The sequence below is a fragment of the Chiloscyllium punctatum genome, chromosome 4 (genome assembly GCF_047496795.1).
Source record: "Chiloscyllium punctatum isolate Juve2018m chromosome 4, sChiPun1.3, whole genome shotgun sequence".
Taxonomy (NCBI): Eukaryota; Metazoa; Chordata; class Chondrichthyes; order Orectolobiformes; family Hemiscylliidae; genus Chiloscyllium; species Chiloscyllium punctatum.
Genome location: NC_092742.1, coordinates 22,460,870 through 22,480,099, shown reverse-complemented (window position 1 = coordinate 22,480,099; position 19,230 = coordinate 22,460,870). Strand labels below are relative to the sequence as shown.

Sequence of the window (19,230 nt, the reverse complement as noted above, 5' to 3'; positions counted from 1 at the left end):
TCGAAGTCTGATAATATAGGCTTTTTTTTTTGTAGGTCCACCTGAGGTCTTTTAATGCCAGGTCAGATATCTTCAACTCTCCCTTTGATATAGTGGTATGTAATGCACCGTATCTCCCTCTTGTGCATGGAGCATCTTAGAAGAAATTCAGTCTCCTCTTAAGGCGGCAAAGGCGTTGAGGCAGTGACATCCATTATACCCATTTCAGATTCTGACATATCTACAATGCTTGATGAAAAGGGAGAACCTTTGGGTCCAGGGACAGTCAGAAAGGCTATCGAGGAGACGGGAATGTTTTGCTCCATACCGTTTGCAAGTTTGCAGCTTTAAAATGATCCATGTGCTTGTGCAGGATCATCACACCTGCCTGAACTTTATACATCACTGGACTTCACCTTACGTTGACCATGCCTCATACCCATGCTGGGCCATTCCTGTGGTTCCTACACCAAACTTTGTTCCCTTATGTAAACTGTCTCTCTCACTTAGCGGAATCTTGTGTCCAGCACTGGCATTCCTGATGCTATTTCACCAACCCCCAGGCCTGGGAAGATCTTTGCTGGAGCTATCCCTCTAGTTGCATGATCAAATAAGAACTGGGCTTTAATTTTGTAAGTAGTGAAGTTGTAGGCTCTTTCTTTAAGCCTGCCTTCAAAATTTAGACTGCTCTTTCTGTCAAAACATTGGAAGTTGGATGGTATGGAGCTATCCTTCAGATACCATTCAACTTTAGGAAATATTCAAATTCTCTACTGGTGAACAATTGCCAGTTACCTGTGACCAATACTTCCAGGAGTTTGTGTATTGCAAAAGATGCATGTAGTTTTTCTATCATCATCCCCTTGATTGATGAATGAATTCTATGCATTTCCAGCCACTTTGTGTGGGTGTCCACAATGACTAAGAACATTGAGCCCATGAACGGACCTACATAGTCAACGTGTAACTGAGTTCAAAGTTTACCTTACATTTCCCATGAATGTGGTGGAGATACTGGCGGTAAATTTTGCATTCAATGTTTGCATTCAATCCTGACCACCAGATATAACATCTCGGCAACATCTTCATTTTAGAAACCCTGGATGACCCTGGTGGAGTTCAGCTGGTACCTGGCATTGACCTTTGCTCTGGACAATCACCCTTGCTCCACATAATAATATGGCATCCTCTACTGTGATCTGGTCTCACCAGATCCAAAAAGATTACAATTCTGGGTTATGATGGCCCTTTGGTTTCCCCAATCATCATCAGCAGTTTCAGCTTTGCCACGACTGGATATTTTTGGATCCAAAGTCTGATTTTGTCAGATGTGACTGGAAATGTGTCCAGAAAATTTAAAACTGTTACAGACTCTTCCAGTGGTGGTACTACCAGTTAATGTATCTGCCAGTGAGAGGTGGCTCAATGCATCCATATTTGCTATTTGGCCTAATGGACAGTGTTCTAACTCCTAATTATATGTACTTAGTATTTGAGCCCACTGCTGAATTTGGCCTGAAGCTATGGGCAGAACTGAGATCTAGCAGGGGTAGGCAGAATCTAGTAGGGGTTTGGGGGTCCATTATTATTACAAGCTTTTGTAGGAATTGGTGAAGCTTCCTAACTCCAAATGTGACCGCCAAGCCTTCCTTCTCTTTTTGGACATATGTACGATCTGCATTGGCCAAAGTCCTGAATCTATAGGCAATTGTGTGATCCTCTTCATTGGGCCACCTATGAGCTAATTCTACCCAATGCCATACAGGAAGGCATCACATATCACTAGCTTTGGATCATAGTGTGCCAACACTTTACAAGATGATAGGTGTTTCTTCACTTCCCTCAAATCTATGGCTTGGCTATCGACCATTTCCAACACTAACCCTTTGTTAGGAGTTGATGCAAAAGTGCCAGGAAAAAGGTCAGTTTATGTATGTATTTTCCAAATAATTTACAAGCCTAGAGAAAGACCTAAACTTCCAAAGTGGGAGCCAGGGCACCTTCGATCGCCCTCAGTTTATCTTCCAACAGGTATAACCTAGTCGTGTCAACTCTGTAGCCTAAGTAGGTCACTTAGGGTGACTCAAACCCACATTTTTCCCTTCTAAGAGAACACCCACCTGGGAGAAACATTTAAGGACTATGTCCAAGTTCTCTAAGTGTTCCTTATTGGTCTCCCCTGTTATTAGTATATCACCTAAGTAAATGGAGACCTGGGGTGGACATTGTAAAATATTTTTTATTGTCCGCTGAAAAATTGCACAGACTGTCAATATCCCAAATGGCAGTCTTGTATATTGGTAGAAGCAATTATGGGTATTAATTGTAGCATACTTCTGGGAATCCTCATCTAACTGCAATTGCCAGTAAGTGTGGCCCATGTCAAGCTTCGTGAATGACAGCTTCCCTGCCAGCTTTGAAAATAGTCCTCTATGCAAGAGATTTGGTATTTATCCAGCTCTGAAAAACGATTTACCATTTGTTTAAAATCCCCACAAAGGTGAAGTGACCCATCAGGCTTCACAATCAGAACAACAAATGTTGTCCATTCTGAAAACTGGCCTAGTTTGACTCACTTTCCACCCTTCTGATTTCTGCCTCTACATTTGCCCGTGAGGTAAATGGCAGTGAGCAGGCCTTGCAGGTTCATGCTTCCTAGTCAATGTGCAAGGTGGTCTTGCACCTTCGATAGACCCTAGGTCTTTCTGAAAAACATTCAGACACTTAATTATGACTTCACTTAGGCAGCTATTTTCTAACTGAAAAATATGGATCTAATTTAGGTGAATCTTTCTCAACCAATTTTGCCCCATCAAGCTAGGACCTGAGCCTTTTATTACAATCAGTGGTAACTAAACTATCATAAGACTCTAGACGTTGTACCTTTAATCTGTAAAGGCTCCCCAGTATTGTTTCTCAGTCTAGATGAGGTCTTGCACAAACTTATAGTTGGAGTACAGAACAAATTTTGCTAAAGACTGCAAGTATTGAAATGAAAGCATCAAACTCATCTTCCTTTAGAACCAGGTTAGCTTTTTACTAGACATTTATTTTGATTGGTTCTAATTTGGATGTTGCTAAGCAATCTAATTGTTCTAAAACAGAAGACGGTGGACTTTCTGAGGTGTGCATTCTCCTGGACACTGGCCTATGAATTCTCTTAATCCATTTCGGTCTAGTGGGATTCTTTTGATGTCTTGAGTTTGTAAACTGTGTTATGGACCAGACCAGACCCCCTCAAAGCATTTTGAGAAAGTAGCCCAGAGTTTAACTTTTCTAGCTGTTTTAAGCAGGTTTAAAGTGGATAATCCAGAAGTGATGCAGCTGGACCAATCATTTAGTTTTAAACAAAACTGAATTTATTTGCAAGATCACTGAATGAAACACAAACAAAAGACAACAGAATATGGAAATAACTTAACTATTTAAAAACCCAATCAACTCTCTCACAACTTAATGATGCTGTTCCAAATACTTGCAACATCCGTATAAACATCCCCTTGGCAAAAGAGGTAAAATCAAACACAGGGTCTTACAGGATGGCAGACAGACACAGCATGGAACCTCCTTCCACTGTAGTAGTTTCTTTGGATTCCTCAGCTTAAACTGACCAGCAGCTCTGAACAGCTAGACTGATGAAACCAAACCAAACCAAACCAGAGAAAAGCTGAGCTGGGAGAAGTAGCCATTCCCCTGTCATTGTACAAGTGTTTTTTTCTTCAAAACATGAAAGCCTTTTGTCTGAGGCAGAATCTATTAACTATAATCTAAGTGGCACTAAAACCCATCCAAACCAGACACATCAGAACTTCTACGTTTAAGACCCCTCTGAAAAATATCCAAGGGTAACCAGCTTACCAGTCCAGATCCTGAAGGAATTTTTAAATGTTTGGCTAAGTCTTGGCTTTGTTTTGGGGTTTTGCTGTGAGCTGACCTAGAGTCCCTCTTTTCAGGATATGTCTTGAGTGAGGCTATGCAATTACCTTCATTCAAGTGATGTTCCCCAAGCTCAGTCAGACTGATGAGGCTGTCCACTTTCTTCAGAATATGCTGCAACTTATATGGAACTTATTGCATTTTCCAATGTTAGAGCCAGTTGTAGTGCTTGTTTGAAGTCCAGTTGGGCTTCAGCTAGTAGGCGCTGTTGTATGGCTACATCATTAATCCCACATACCAAACGATCTTTCAGCATGTCATTAAAAGTTAAACCAAAGTCATATACTTCTGTCATTCGTCTTAAGCTAGTCAAAAGTTCCAATATGGATTCTCCTGGGTCTCAAATTGCGAAATAAAACTGATAATGTCTCAGACTTAGAGGAGGCTTGGGATGGCAATATTTCTTAACTAAATCTGTCAAGTCTTGAAAGGTTTTAGCGTGTCATACATCAGGGAAAGCTAATCATCCTCAGAAAAAGACTTCCATTGTCTACCCTATCTAATCCTCTGATCATCTTGTATGTCTCTATCAAATCCCCTCTTAGCCTTCTTCTTTCCAATGAGAACAGACCCAAGTCTCTCAGCCTTTCCTCATAAGACCTTCCCTCCAGACCAGGCAACATCCTGGTAAATCTCCTCTGTATCTTTTCCAATGCTTCTACGTCCTTCCCGAAATATGGGGACCAGAACTGTACACAATATTCCAAGTGTGGCCGCACCAGCATTTTGTATGATTGCAACATGATATTGTGGCTCCAGAACTCAATCCCTTTACGAATGAAACCTAACACACCGTATGCCTTCCTAACAGCACTATCCACCAGGGTGGCAACTTTCAGGGATCTATGTACATGGACTCCAAGATCCCTCTGCACATCCACACTACCAAGAATCTTGCCATTGACCCAGTACTCTGCCTTCCTGTTATTCTTCTCAAAGTGCATCGCCTCACATTTAGCTGCATTGAACTCCATTTGCCACCTCTCAGCCAAATTCTGCAGTTTATCCAAGTCCCCTGCAACCTGGAACATTCTTCCAAACTCCACTGACTTTAGTGTCATCTGCAAATTTACTAATCCATCCACCTATGTCTGCATCTAAGTCATTTATAAAAATGACAAACAGCAGTGGTCCCAAAACAGATCTTTGTGGCATACCACTAGTAACCGGACTCAGGCTGAATATTTTCCATTAACCACCACTCGCTGCCTTCTTTCAGAAAGCCAGTTTCTAATCCAAATTGCTAAATCACCCTCAATTCCATGCCCCTGCATTTTCTCCAACAGACTATTATGTGGAACCTTATCAAAGGCTTTACTGAAGCCCATGTATACCACTAGGAGAAAGTGAGGACTGCAGATGCTGGAGATCAGAGCTGCAAATGTGTTGCTGGAAAAGCGCAGCAGGTCAGACAGCATCCAAGGAGCAGGAGAATCAACATTTCAGGCATGAACAAGGGCTCATGCCCGAAATGTCGATTCGGCTGCTCCTTGGATGCTGCCTGACCTGCTCCATGTATACCACGTCAACTGCCCTACCCTCATCTACATGCTTGGTCACCTTCTCAAAAAACTCAATGAGGTTTGTGAGGCACGACCTGCCCTTGATGAAACCATGTTGACTATCTGAAATCAAATTGTTGCTTGCTAGATAATTATAAATCTTATCTCTTATAATCCTTTCCAAAACCTTTCCTACAACAGAAGTAAGGCTCACTGGTCTATAATTACCTGGGTCATCTCTACTGCCCTTCTTGAACAAGGGCACAACATTTGCAATCCTCCAGTCCACTGGTACTAAACCTGTAGACAATGACGACTCAAATATCAAAGGCAAAGGCTCTGCTATCTCCTCCCTAGCTTCCCAGAAAATCCTCAGATAAATCCCATCTGACCCAGGGGACTTGTCTACTTTCACTCCTTCTAGAATTGATAACACCTGTTCGTAACTATCCTCGATCTTTTCTAGTATAATATCTCATACCTCATGCTTCTCCTCTACAATAATCTCCTTTTCCTGAGTGAAAACCGATAAGAAATGTTCATTTAGCACCTCTCCGATCTCCAAAGGGTCCACACTCAACTTCCAACTTCTGTCTTTGACCCGCCCTATTCCTATTCTAATCATCTTTTTATTCCTCACATACGTATAGAAAGCTTTTGGGTTCTCCTTTATTCTATTTGCTAAAGACTGCTCATGTCCTCTCTGCTCTTCTTAACTCTCTCTTTAAATCCTTCCTAGCTAATCTGTAACTCTCCATCGCCTCATCTGAACCATCTTGCCTCATCAACAAATAAGCCTCCTTCTTCTTCTTAACAAGAGATGCAATTTCTGTAGTAAACCACGGTTCTCTTATCTTATCACTTCTTCCCTGCCTGACAGAGACATACCTATCAAGGACACACACTATTCGTTCCTTAAATCAGCTCCACAGTTCCACCTGTTTGAATCCTCATTCTATGCATCCTAATTCTTGCTTAGTCGCATTATAATTGCCCTTGCCCCATCGATAATTCTTGACCTGTGGCATGTACGCTAAACTAAACATAACTGAATTATGGTCACTCTCTCCAAAGTGCTCACCTACAACTAAATCAAACACCTGGCCTGGTTCATTACCAAGAACCAGATTCAGTGTGGCCTCCTCCTTGTTGGCCCTTCAACATACTGTGTCAAGAAACCCTCCTGTACACACTGGACAAAAACTGATCCATCCAATGTACTAGAGTTGTAGCATTTCCAGTCAATGTTGAGGAAGTTAAAGTCCCCCCTAATGAGCACCCTGTTCCTTTCACTTCTACTCAGAATAATTTTGCTAATCCTCCCTGGGACTCTGTGGAGGCCTATAAAAAACTCAAAGCAGTGTGACCTCTCCTCTCCTGTTTCTAACCTCAGACCACGCTACCTCAGTAGACGAGTCCTCATCAAAAGTTCTCTCAGCCACCGTTATACTATCCTTGACTAACAAGGCCACTCCTCCCCCTCTTTTACCATCTTGCCTGTTCTTAATGAAAGATCTAAACCCTGGAACCTGCAACATCCGTTCTTCACCCTGCTCTGTCCATGTCTCTGAAATGGTCACAACATCGAAGTCCCAGGTACCTATCCATGCTGCAAGCTCACCTACCTTATTTTGGATACTTCTGGCGTTGAAGTAGACACACTTCAAACTAGTTTGCTCTCTGCCACCACATTCATGTGACCCTGAAATCCTGTCCCTGTCCTTCCTACTCTCATCCTCCTGTGCACTGCAACTACAACTCCGGTTCCTATCCCCCTGCTGAGAGAGTTTAAACCTACCCGAATAGCACCGCAAATTTCCCACCAAGATATTAGTACCCCTCTGGTTCAAGTGAAGACCATCCTGTTTGCACAAGTCCCACCTTCCCCAGAATGAGCCCCAATTATACAAGAACTTGAAACCCTCCCTCCTGCACCATCCTTGCAGCCATGTATTCAGCTGATATCTCTCTCTATTCCTTGCCTCGCTATCACGTGGCATGGGTAACAATCCAGAGATAACAACTCTGTTTGTTCTAGCTCTCAGCTTCCACCCTAGCTCCCTGAAATCCTGCCTTACATCCCTATCCCTCTTTCTACCTATGTCGTTGGTACCTACATGGACAACGACTTGAGGCTGGTCACCCTCTCCCTTCAGGACCCCAAAGATACGATACGAGACATCACGGACCCTGGCTCCTGGAAGGCAACACACAAACTGCGAGTCTTGTTCGTTCCCAACATTCCGAGTACAGTATCCAGTGTGAATTTCAAAAAGGATGATTCAGATTGATAAATCTTATATAATGCTTTGAAGTGGAAATAGACATAGTCGTAGGAGGTAGGGAGACTGCAATGTGCTAGATGCATTGTAAGTGAATTTCGAGAAACCTTTGACAAAATTATGCACAAGAGATTATCAGAGAAGCGTATGAAATTAGGGGAAAGATCCAAGTTAAAGTAAGCATCAACTTGAAGGAAGAAAACAGGGATTGGCACTTAAATGGGATTATTCAGACATGATAGCAGTGGTGGTTCTATTGCATCTAAATTAAGAACCAAAGGAAGCTGCAATGAGATATTGATATGGTAGGTTGAGGAGGTGCAATAAACAAGCTAAAATAAGAACAGATGAGATTTTCTTATGGTATAAAGTGATAGATCAGGGTTAAAAATATATATTGACTATTGTTTAGTGCTACAGAAGAGCTGAGGAATGTGGAATATAGTCTGCTATTACAGGAAAACAGTATGAGCTGTCAATATAGGACTTCCTATGGCTGGATCTTCAAATATTATTTCTGGAATATAACCATTCTGCTCCTCACCACTTTTTGCCAGTAAAATGCACCACAACAGAAATGTCCAAAATTCAGCTTCTAAAATCTCAGCATTTCCTCAAGACATCATGTGTAATGATTCAGGATCAAGGTCAACATTTGGAAATGAATTGATCTCTCATTACTGGACTGACCACTTGATTCAGCTATAAGCTCAAGTAACATCAGGAATGAAATGCTGGCTTTCATCTGTGTTAAGATCCCAGTTGGTGTTACTTTGGAAAAGTTAGATCCCAGACTGAAACCTAGCTTGATAGATCACTTTCTTTTGGCTTTAATAAGGTGGTCTGTCACACACTGTTGCTTATTTGATTTTAGCAATAAAACATAAGTTTATTACCAAAGAAATGAAGATAAAAATGAAGAGAATCCAGAATGTTCATCTGAATTCCAGTTAATTGAATGCTAATAAATCCACTTTTGTTGCAGTGCCTTTTAAATTATGAAAATGAGGACATGAATAATAGAATAGGAAACTTACAGATATTAAATTATTAAGGTTGAGAAATTCCACTTGCAGACCAGTACGGCTATTTTCAGATAAAGTGACTTTCATTAACATTCCCAAATGATCACAGTGCAGAGTCGATAGCCCTTCTTTAAAGATATTCAGTGAGGCATATCTGGCCAAACCTTTAGTGCAAAACAGAAACATAGCAGAACAATGCCAGTGTTATGCAAACAAGCACAAAGGTTTACACTGGTGCTAATAAATGTCATTCTGCAGAAAATCTACATGTAAGACATTACCCTAAAATATTATAATATGAAAGTGGAGTGCATCTAGAAAGCCAAAAATCACACAACACCAGGTTAAAGTCCAACAGGTTTATTTGGAAGCACTAGCTTTTGGAGCGCTGCTCCTTCATCAGGTGATTGTGGAGAATAAGATTGTAAGAAATTCTGTCCTACCATATAAGTCAGAAACAAGAAAATTGAATAAACTAAGCTTAAGAAAATTACAGCATTCTGTGTCTTACAATCTTATTCTCCAAAATGACCTGATGAAGGAGCAGCGCTCCAAAAGCTAGTGCTTCCAAATAAATCTATTGGACTATCACCTGGTGTTGTGTGATCTTTGGCCACACCCCAGTCCAACACCAGCATCTCCAGATCATTCATTTAGAAAGGAATGCAGAAAGCAGGAAGCATCTGCATTGCCTCACTTAGCTAACTAACAGGCCTGACTTAACTCCAGTCGGGTAGATTTGAGGAACCCAAGGATATTATAAATCAGGATCAGGTCTATGGATGCAATGTCGTCTGTCTGTGTCTCCATTTTCCTTTCATTGTCCAGAAACTTAGTGTTCCTCAAACATAACCAAGAGGAAAATTTAATCATGTATAACTGGTTGCAGAGCATTTAAATATAACTTTACCTGGTCTGGTGTAATAGAAATTCTGTAACATAGTCATGAAGATCACAGCATGATTTCGAGGACATGTAATTATCTTTTCTACAAAATCATTTTTCAATTTCAGTAGCAATTCAAATGAAATGCCCCCATCATTTGAATACCACACCTGAAAAGAGGAAATTACTGATTACTTTTAAATTTCTCGTTCTTCCTTTCAAATCCCACCAAATGGCCTCCCTCCTCATTAGCTCTGTAATTTCCTCCAGCCCAACAACTCCCCAAGACCTCTTCAGTCATCTAATCCTGGCCTCCAAAACATCTCTGATTTTAACTACTAGACTTTGGTGACTGAATTTCAGTAGTCCAGTTTCTAAGTATGGGATTTGCCTCTGTCTCTCTATCTTGTGACTTGATTTTCCTTCTTTAAGACATTCCTTCCAACCTAGCACTTAGACCAACCATTAGGTTATCAGACTTCAAAACTCCTTATGTGATTTGGTGTCATATTTTGTTTTATAATAATCCTGTGAGGTGTCTTGAGGATCTTTTATTACTTTGAAGGTTCTAAATATAAATCAGAAGTAAGAAAATAGAATAAACTAAGCTTAAGAAATTTACAGCCCCATATTGAATACTTCTACAACGACACTTACTCCATTAAAAATGATTTACTATGAATCGCTGTATTATTACCAATTTTTACAGGAATTCTAAACATGACAGTCAGTTTGCTACGAGTCCTGGGTAGTTAGCTTTCTGATCCGCAGGGGCTTGAAATTAGCTGAAATAGCATAAACTTAGGTCCTTCCTACCTACAGTGAAAGGAGGCTTACATTCCATTCATAATGATGGATGTTGTTGGAGGGCAGAAGTATTTACTAATAAAAATGACTGCAGTGTATCAATTGATAAACTCAATTGCAAAGATCATTATATATTAAGAGATGACTGCTTTTTCTGTTATGAACATGGGAGAATAATAAAATGTACAATATGCATTTATACTGGATACTGTTAATTGTTTTTTTTAAATTCATTTATAGGGTGAGGACGGTGCTGGCTAGGCCAGCATCTTCTGCCCATCCCTAATTGCCCAGAGGGCAGTTAAGAGTCAACCACATTGTTGTGAGTCTGGACTCACCTGGGCCAGATCAGGTAAGAATACAAGTTTCCTTCCCTAAAGGACATTAGTGAATCAGATGGGTTTTTCCTTACAATTCACAGCTTTATAACTAAGAGACTGAAGGTAAATATTATTGTGAGTGCAAGAGAGGTGAATAAGTTAGACGAGAGGTATAAATGATTTTTGGTGAACGGGAAAGTAACCCCATTTTCTCAAAACAACCTCAATTATCCAAACAAGATGGGCGGGGAGTATTTTGATCAGATAACTGCTTATTCAGATAATTGATCTGATCGTAAACAAAGGGAGCTATACTGAACATCTGAGCTGAAATTTGTGACCACTCAGGAGCATCCTCTGTCTGTGCCAACTCCTTAGCAGCGACTGTCGTCAGACATCTTTAACCCCTTTAACATTTTGGATTGGGACAAGAGCGAATTAAAGGTTCCTTAACTCATTCACACCATTGTATGTGTGTGTACAAAGGTAGAGGACAAAGCAAGTGAGGATAAAGTGACTAATGTTTAGTTGCAATGAACGAATTTCAGCCCCAGCCACACTCTCCTGGTGAAAATGACCAGCAGAGTGGGGGGGGGAGGGAGAGGGAGAAGAGAGCACAAGCAACCAAGGAGAAAGAAATCCAACATTAGTTCATGTGGAATTGCAGATCGGGACAGGTACTTAAGATTCTGGAAGAACTTGAAATTCAGGTTGCAGCTCAATTTTTTTTTGTGTTGTTTGCTGTTGTTAATGCGCGATCTTAAATATACTGTGGTTTGTTCCTACTCTCTGTTCTTTTAAGTGTCTTGTTCATATCTCTATTGAAATAGCTCCAGAAAAACCCAGGAGGATTGTAAACCTTTCCGTGTCAGGATGTTCGAATAAAGAATTACTTTCGTCCAGGTGGATATCCTGTGTGTGACTGTGGGTAAGCATCACTCTAATAGTGTGTGTTTTTACACAGAGTTCATAACAATGTACTGGAAAATGTAAATTTGCATCATCTATAGCTATGGGTGAGGTGCCTGATAACTGGAGGTTGGCTAAAGTTGTCCCTTTGTTAAAGAAGTGTTGTAAGGAGAAATCAGACCTATGTATAGACCTATGAGGCTGGCTTCTGCTGTGAGTAAATTGTTGGAGGTGATTTTAAAAGATAGGATTTATGGACATTTAGGGAGGCAAAAATTGATTTGGAAGAGTCAGCATGGTTATGTGTGAGGAAAATCATGTTTCACAAACTTGATTGAGTTTTCTAAGGAAGTTACCAAAAGATTGACGAGGACAGAGCAGTAGATGTTGTTTCCTTGAATTTTAATAAAACCTTCGCCAATCATCCACATGGTAGATTAATTAGTAAAATTAGGTCACATGGGATTCAGGGTTAGCTTGCCAATTGGATACATAATTGGCTTAAAGGCAGGAGAGAGAGAGTAATGGTGGAGGGTTGTTTTTAGGTCTGGAGGCCTGTAGCGGTGTTTCACAGGGATGGGTTCTGGGTTCTGTTTTGTTTGTCATTTACATAACTGATTTTGATGAGAATATAGAAAGCATGGTTAGTAAGTTTTCAGATGACACCGAAATTGGTGGCATAGTAGACAGGAAGGTTTTCTAAAATTACAAAGAGATCTTGATCAAATGGGTCAAATGGCTGAAATACGGCAGATAGAGTTTAACCTGGATAGAGTCATAGAGTCATTACACGCATGGAAACAGACCGTTTGGTCCAATCTTCCATGCCAACCAAATATCCTAAATTAATCCAGTCCCATTTGCTAGCACTTGGTCGTTATCCCTCTAAACACTTCCTATTCATGTACCCACCCAGATGCTTTTCAAATGTTGTAATTATACCAGCCTTCACCACTTCCTCTGGCAGCTCATTCCATACATATACCACTTTTGCATAAAACGTTGCCCATTAGGTCCCTTTTAAATCTTTCCCCTCTCTTCTAAATCTATGCCCTCTAGCTCTGGACTCTCCCTACCTGGGGAAAAGACCTTGTTTATTCACTCTATCCAAGCCCCTCATGATTTTATAAACCTCCATAAGTTCACCCCTCAGCCTCCAACACTCCAGGGTAAACAGCCCCAGCCTATTCAGCCTCTCCTTATAGCTCAAACCTTCTAAACCTGGCAATATACTTGTAAATCTTTGCTGAACTCTATCAAGTTTCACAACATTCTTCCTATAGAAAGGAGACCAGAATTGCATGCAGTATTCCAAATCCAATGTCCTGTACAGCCACATGACCACAACTCCTATACTCAATGCTTTGACCAATAAAGGAAAACATACCAAACATCTTCTTCACTATCCTAGCTACCTGCAACTCCACTTTCAAGGAACTATGAACCTGCACTCAAAGGTCTCTTTGTTCAGCAACACTCCCCAGGACCTTACCATTAAGTGTATGAGACCTGCCTGATTTGCCTTTCCAAAATGCAGTACCTCATATTTATCTAAATTAAACTGCATCTGTCACTCCTCAGCCTATTGGCCCATCTGATCAAGATCCCATTGTACTCTGAGGTGTCATCTGCAAATTTACTATACCTTCTATGTTCACATTCAAATCATTTATATAAATGGTGAAAAGCAGTGGACCCGGCACACCACTGGTCATAGGCCTCCAGTTTGAAAAACAACCCTCCATTACCAATCTCTGTCTTCGACCTTCAAACCTGTTCTGTATCCAAGTGGTTAGTTCTCCCTGTATTCCATGTGATCTAACCTTGCTAAGCAGTTTACCATGAAGAAGCTTGCCAAATGCCATACTGAAGTTTATCTGGATCACATCTACTGCTCTGCCCACATCAATCCTCTTAAAAGCGAGGTATTGCATTTTGGTACAATATGGGGCTAGGGCTTACACAATTAATGATAGGGCTTTGTGAAGTAGTGTAGCAGAACCTGGGGGTTCCAGTATATAATTCTTTGAAGTTTGCATCATACTTAGACAGGGTGGTTAAAAAGGAGTTTAGCACGCTTGCTTTCATTGTTCAGTCCTTTGATATCGGAGTTGGAAAGTCATATTGAGGTTGTACAGGATATGGTGAGGCATTATTTGGAATGCAGTGTCCAGTTCTGGTCACCCAGTTATAGAAAGGGTGTTATTAAGTTGGAAATGGTTCAGAAGAGATTTACCAGAATGCTGCCAGGTATGGAAGGCTTGAGTTGTAAAGAAAGGCTGGACAGGTTGGGACTTTTTCACTGGAGTGTAGGAGGTTGAGAGGTGAGATTACAAAAGTTTATAATATCATGAGGGGTATGGATAGGGTTAATGGTATGTGTCTTTTCCCTAAGATGGGGAATTTGAAGACCAAGGTCACATTTTTAAGGTGAGAGGAGAGAGATTTTACAAAGTCATGAGGGGAATCAGAGGGTGATTCGCATGTGGAATGAACTTTTCGAGGAAATATTTCGATTGAAATATTTAAAACACATTTCAATAAGTACCTGAATAGGAAAGATTTGAAGGCATATGAGCCAGAAACAAGCAAATGGGACTAGTCCAGTTTGGGATTATGTTTGGCACGAACTGGTTGAACCAAAGGGTCTGTTTCCATGCTGTATGACTCTATGACTCTAAGTGGAAAGTATATATGAGTTCCTTTGTGTAAACTGTATTTAGAATGTGACTTAATGTCTGGAACAGTAACAGCTGATGTTGTTCAGAAATTATTTGCATTTATTCTTTTTATTCTCAGCTAATGACTTGGCAGGAGTGAAAGTTGGAATTTTGCCTCCAATCACAGAAAGTCTGAATGAAGTTAAAGAGATGGAACAGCTCCAAGAACAAGTTCCAGGTATTTTTCATTGCAATAGCTGAACAAAATCAATCACCAGGATCAAAGTGGTACCGCAAGCAGATGTTGCAGCAGCTATGACTTTCTTTGAAGATGTGGATAATTCAAAATAAATGAAATTTAGGAAGTCTTCTGTCATTGAGGCTCAGAATGGAGACCTGGAGTTTAAAAAGTTAGCATAATCAAACCATACTGAAAGCAAAGCTGAGCCAGAAGATGTTCTAGCTGTTACTACATGAAAAATATAATTCTTCTGAGGAAGTGGGGATATCATAAAGAGATGTTACAGGTAGAATGTGAAATTCCTGTGGTAAGACATATGGTGATATGGTAACTGAAGCAGTGATAATCAAGTATTTCAACTGGCCAAGTCTTTGTAAGAACTTAGTTTTAGTACCTAAACTAATGTTCATCTCTAGAATATGCCATACATGTCAGGCAGTAGGAAATGCTCAGCAGCAGCAGGGCTACAGAGGTAGGGCCAGGGAATGGGGCTAGCTAGGTAGCTCTTTCAGGAGCCAGTACAGACAAAATGGGTCAAATGGTTTCCTTTGTATTGCAAAATTCTGTGATTCCATGTCTTTAAATCAGGATCATTAATAAACATACCATACTTTGAAGAAACATTTAATGGACTATTAGTAGTGTAGAAACATTTAGTAGACTATTAGTAGTGTAGAAACATCACCAAAAACAAAAATGGGATACCAGAACATATTAAATTATGGACATGACAACTTCATTTTGAAAAGCTATTGCTTCGAGATCAATTACAGGTAAAACACTGGATGAGAAATTAAGTCAATTATTTTGCTTGTTATGGATTATTAATAGAAGTGCATTCAAATCAAAGTTCCAATTTGGTGTCTTTTTTTCAAGATATAAAAAGTAATTGAGGTACAAAACACTTGGGTACAAAACTGTGACATGTCATTCACAAACATGAGATGCTTTAGAGAGATACCATCGGACTCTCAAGATAATGATTAAATGACATTGTCATGAACATCCACAGGATTTGGATAAAGGTTTGTGTTATATGTTATTTGCTATCAGGGATTCCCAGAAGAATTTACTGGGCTCAGTCAATTCAATTTAATGCATGGTCACTAGATAGGTCAAGCACTAAAATTGATCAAGGAAAGAATTTTAGGACAGAAAACTGATTCCTCAATATTGATTATAAGTCCACATTTCCAGAAAGACCCACTGGAGTGCACAAGGTAACACAGAAGCATTTAAAAACTCCACAGGCAAAGATACAAGAATAGGTAAACATGCTGAAACCAGAGCATTTCAAAAAGGTGTTCTCACTCTTAAAAGAGTACTTCTTAAAGTGAGATTAATAGCCCATATAAGGTAATTAAAAATTATCTGAGAGCTCTACATTGCAGAAAGCAGAATCAATTATGTTTTATAAACATGTTGTGGGATATAGGTAAAGCAGTGTTACTTCTGCAACCATAATTGCTTATGCAAGGTAAATGAACTAACCTACACCAGTGTTTAATTGTTTCAGCCAAGAGCTGAGTTAGCTAAAATGTGTATACAAGAATGAAACTGTGTGAAGGAAATATATAATTGCTTCTGAGTTAGCTAAAATGTGCATACAAGAATGGAACGTGCCTGCAAACAATGGAAGATGTTAAAGACAAATAGGTAAGGAGTTAAAAGAACATTGAGTTATGCCAACTCGGCATATTGCCCCCATGCAGGCACTAAAACGAGCCAAGTTAGCTGCAAATAAGGGATAGGGTAAATAAGAGTAAGGATCGCCCAGCTTGGAGTAGGGGGAGAAGTAAACAAGGGTGGACCGCAGCTAGGGAGTGGCAGAACACAATAAGGAATAGTGAGAGGTTTGACACGTAATATGTTAGGTCAATGAGGTAAACAGGGAAGTACCGAGAGAGGCTTAATTAAACGGTATAAATTGTGGAGTAATTTTTGGATAAGGATGCCTATCTGTTAGACACCCGTCTTGCAAGAATGTTTCAATAAAATTTGCTGCTTCAGAATTTGACTCGGACTGAAATTTATTGATATGTTAGCTTTGTTTCTCACAATGTTAACATGGTTTCACTGCAGGGAGGAAAATGAGAAGGGAGTGGCAAGAATACTGGAGGATGACAGAGCATTTTGGGAAAGCAAATCTTAGCAGGACTTATACACTTAATGGTAAGGTCCTAGGGAGTGTTGCTGAACAAAGAGACCTTGGAGTGCAGGTTCATAGCTACTTGAAAGTGGAGTCGCAGGTAGAGAGGGTAGTGAAGAAGGTGTTTGGTATGCTTTCCTTTATTGGTCAGAGTTTTGAAAACAGGATTTGGGAGGTCATGTTGTGGCTGTACAGGACATTGGTTAGGCCACTGTTGGAATATTGTGTGCAATTCTGGTCTCCTTCCTATTGGAAAGATGTTGTGAAACTTGAAAGGGTTCAGAAAAGATTTACAAGGATGTTGCCAGGGTTGGAGGATCTGAACTAAAGGGAGACGCTGAACAGGCTGGGGCTATTTTCCCTGGAGCGTCGGAGGCTGAGGGGTGACATTATAGAGGTTTACAAAATTATGAGGGGCATGGATAGGATAAATAGACAAAGTCTTTTGCCTGGGGTCGGAAGTCCAAAACTAGAGGGCATAGGTTTAGGGTGAGAGGGGAAAGATATAAAAGAGACCTAAGGGGCAACATTTTCACACAGAGGGTGGTACGTGTATGGAATGAGCTGCCAGAGGATGTGGTGGAGGCTGGTACAATTGCAACATTTAAGAGGCATTTGGATGGGTATATGAATAGGCAGGGTTGGGAGGGATATTGGCCGGTGCTGGCAGGTGGGACTAGATTGGGTTGTGATATCTGATCGGCATGGACAGGTTGGACCGAAGGGTCTGTTTCCATGCTGTATATCTCTATGACTCTATGACTCTAAGCAGTGAGAGTGTAGTAGAAGGAGATGTAGACAATTCACAAACTCCATAATAGTTGCAACTCTAATTGTATTATTATGAAACCAAGTGATGGCAATATGATCAATAGAATAATTATCAGTTTTTGACAAAGTGAAACCCTTCATAATGAATTAATTTATGTTGGCTGTCTGACTTCACAGAAGCTTTTTAAATGATGATTGATGTTTATGACTTGGAAGTGGATATAATTTTATTCTGAGATGACAAATTGGATAAAGAGAATCCATTTTCAAAGAAATTGAGTCAGCCTCAAGATAAATATTCTTCGGTGGAAAAGGGAACTGGGATTATTACTGGCTCTTAAACATTTGGATGTTTTTGTGCACCACAACCACAAAGAACTACTAACTTACACTGACCAGAATCCCTTGGCCTTTATAGATAAATCTAAAACTGAAATGTCTAGATTATTTCATTTGAGTTTGTTTGTATAACCTTATAGTATTAAAAAAATTATGTAACTAGAAAGCACAATATAATTGCAAACACTCAAGAGTATATTGATGCTGGAATAGTTTGGATATTTAAAAAGGTGGTAAAAAACTGTCTACATCCTGTGTAAAGAGTGAATGAGGAAGAATGAATTGTAATATTATGTTATTTTGTTATAAATGTATTATGTGTTATGAAGATGTGGGTGTACTGTACCTTGAAGAGAGTTAAAAACTAACAACGACAGCACCAGTGTTCTTTATAAGATACAATGTAACAGGTGCTCCAGCTAGTGGGGTAGCTAAGGTAGCTGGTTGCCTGGAAATGACAAAACAAATTCGAATTAAGCCAATCAGTATTAATTATACCCCGAAAAATACCAAACTCCATCCAGTTTGAATTTAGTATATTGACAATCTTAAAAACCAATGATACAATTCAATGCTTTGAAGGTATAAGACCAGGAAAAATTGAACAGTTGGGAGATGAACTGCCAAGCCAGCATGTAAAGACTGTCTGAAAAATGCTCTCTTAAAGGTACCTTTATTGATCAGTAACCTGTGAAGCAGAACTCCTGAGAAGAAAAAGAAGAAGACAGGAATACAGAGAAAACTGAAAGCTGCCTGGTTTTGAGATAAGAAGTTTTGTTTCGTAAATCTTAATTGGGAGTTTTATTGGACTAGTACTGTAGAAGGAAAAGGTAAAAGATAGGTTAGAGGGAGGACTTGTAAATAGTTGTTAGTTAATTATTCCCTGTCAAACGTTAAGAAATAAAGTTGTAACATATGTTTACATTGTAATGAAACACATTGAAAGCATATAAGAAATATATATTTATCTCTGGACTTTGAGAAATTGGTTGTGTATTATTGGATAATTATTATTTTATACCATGTGAATTCTTGGGAATAAAAGTTTAAAAGGTTAAAGAGAAAGCGCTTTACTCACTGTTTGTAAATGTCAATAAATCTTTTAAGCTAAGAAATGGGTTAACTGTTGGAGATAAGCCCTTCTTCAGGAAGGGCTTATGCCCGAAACGTCGATTCTCCTGTTCCTTGGATGCTGCCTGACCTGCTGCGCTTTTCCAGCAACATGTTTTCAGCTCTGATCTCCAGCATCTGCAGTCCTCACTTTCTCCTCCTAACTGTTGGAGAAACAGAGTTAGAAAAACTCTTGGAGTTTTGTTAAAGGTTGCCAAGCAACAGCCTCAGAACTAAAATTGTTTTTTTCAGTACACACCTAGAAGTGGCACTTGTGGAAAGGATTGCAAGGAAAGGTGAAAGGCAAAAGGAAAG

At 39.9% G+C, this 19,230-nt stretch overlaps 1 long non-coding RNA gene across 1 annotated transcript; it reads left to right on the top strand.

The window, feature by feature from the left end:
* Nucleotides 1-11,524: 11,524 nt before the first annotated feature.
* LOC140475924 (uncharacterized) lies at nt 11,525-18,774 on the top strand. The gene is made up of 3 exons (XR_011960357.1): nt 11,525-11,664; nt 14,445-14,543; nt 18,473-18,774. It is a non-coding gene; the product is annotated as an uncharacterized lncRNA (long non-coding RNA).
* The last annotated feature ends 456 nt before the right edge of the window (nt 18,775-19,230 follow it).